We start from the raw sequence: 1910 nt of genomic DNA on the forward strand, positions 1-1910 counted from the left end.
TCTGGTGGTGTTGAAAAAATCAATTTTTTTTTTTTTTTTTGCCCCAAGGAATTCTCCAAAAAATCCAAAATTCCCTCAAATTTGTGCCTCCGAATCCCACCTCCAAAAAATCCCGAAATTCCCAAAAATTTTGCCCCAGGGTCTCCCAAAAAATTCCTAAATTTGTTCCTTAGGTAATTCCCCAAAATTCCCACCCCCAAAAATATTTTAAAATATTTTAAAAAAATACAAAATACTAAAAATATAAAAAATATTTTACAAAATTATTAAAATTAAGAGTAAAATATGAAATAATATTTTCAATTATTTAAATGTTCCAAATATTAAAATTAAGGTATTAAAATTTGAAATATTTATGTTTTAAAAAATTAAAATAAAAATACTTAGAATATTTTAGAAATTAAAATTTAAAAATCCTGAAATTCCCCCCCCAAGAAATCCCAAAATTCCCTCAAAAAATTCCCTTTTCCCCCCAAAATTCTCCACTGGGAACGTCCCAAAAATTCCCAACAATTCCCAAAAATTCCCCAAAATTCCCCAATTTTTGGGATGCTCTTACCCAAGGAAATGACGTTCTCGTAATTCTCCTGCATCTTCACCCAAAAATCCCAAATCCGAGCCTGAAAAATCCCAAAACTCCCCGTCAGGATCCCCAAAATTTTGGGAATTTTGTGGCTTTTTTGGGGGGGAAATTTTGGGGGAATTTTGGGATAATTTTGGGGGGATTTAGAGGAAATTTTGGGGTGGATTTGGGGGAATTTTAGGATGATTTGGAGGTGGATTTGGGGGAAATTTGGGGAAATTTTGGGGTGGATTTGGGGGGAATTTTGGGATCATTTAGGGGTGGATTTGGGGGAAATTTTGGGATGATTTCGGGATGGATTTGGGGGAATTTTAGAGGCAATTTTGTGATAATTCTGGGATGATTTGGGGGGAATTTTGGGGAGGATTTAGGGGGAATTTTGGGATAATTTTGAGATGATTTTGGGGTGGATTAGGGGGAAATTTTGGAATCATTTTGGGGTGGATTTGGGGGAATTCTAGGAAGGATTTAGGTGGAATTTTGGGATAATTTTGGGATAATTTCAGGACAATTTGGGGGAAACCTGGGACTGGCCAGTTCCTGCTGGGGGAGGGGGGATCAGCGCGAGGTCCCCCCCGGTTTTGGGGTCTCCCTGCGCTGATCCCGATCCCAAAACCAACCCCGAAACCGATCCCGACCCCGTTCGAACCCCGATCCTGATCCCAAACCGGACCCAATCCCAATCCCGATCCTGCTCCCAGTTCTGACCCGGTTCTAATCCCGATCCCGCTCCTGATCCCGTTCCCGATCCCAAAACTGATCCCAACCCTGTTCTGATCCCAATCCCGCTCCCGACCCGCTCGTGGTCCCGATCCCGTTCCCGTTCCAGCTCCCGGTCCCGATCCCGATCCCGGACCGTTCCGATCCCGTTCCTGGACCCGATCCTGATCCTGGTCCCAAAACCCAGTCCTGACTTGGTTCGAATCCCGATCCCGCTCCTGATCCCGTTCCCAAAACCCATCCCGACCCCGACCCGGTCCCGATCCCAACCCCGATCCCGGCCAGCTCCCGGTTCTAATCCCGCTCCCTCTCCCGACCCGGTTCTAATCCCGCTCCCTCTCCCGACCCGGTTCTAATCCCGATCCGAACCCGATCCTGATCCCGACCCCGACCCGGTTCCGATCCCGATCCCGATCCCGTTCCGATCCCGCTCCCTCTCCCGACCCGGTTCTAATCCCGATCCGGACCCGTTCCCGCTCCGTTCCCGACCAGGTTCCGATCCCGCTCCCGATCCCGACCCGGTTCTAATCCCGATCCGGACCCGTTCCCGCTCCGTTCCCGCTCCCAGTCCCGGTCCCGGTCCCGCTGGAGGCGGCGCCCCGCGGGG

At 48.1% G+C, this 1910-nt stretch overlaps 1 long non-coding RNA gene across 2 annotated transcripts in view; it reads right to left on the bottom strand.

The window, feature by feature from the left end:
• LOC115949138 overlaps positions 1-1907 on the bottom strand; it is a 2344-nt gene extending 437 nt beyond the window's left edge. Inside the window, exons 1-2 of one of the 2 annotated variants that reach the window (XR_004082759.1) lie at positions 1845-1907; positions 560-620 (exon numbers count right to left, since the gene is read on the bottom strand). This is a non-coding gene — a long non-coding RNA (uncharacterized LOC115949138). Of the gene's footprint in view, positions 1-559; positions 621-1821 lie in introns of both variants that reach the window. The other variant, XR_004082760.1, reaches the window with a different exon arrangement.
• Positions 1908-1910: the final 3 nt, after the last annotated feature.

The sequence above is a fragment of the Geospiza fortis genome, unplaced genomic scaffold (genome assembly GCF_000277835.1).
Source record: "Geospiza fortis unplaced genomic scaffold, GeoFor_1.0 scaffold51, whole genome shotgun sequence".
NCBI lineage: Eukaryota > Metazoa > Chordata > Aves > Passeriformes > Thraupidae > Geospiza > Geospiza fortis.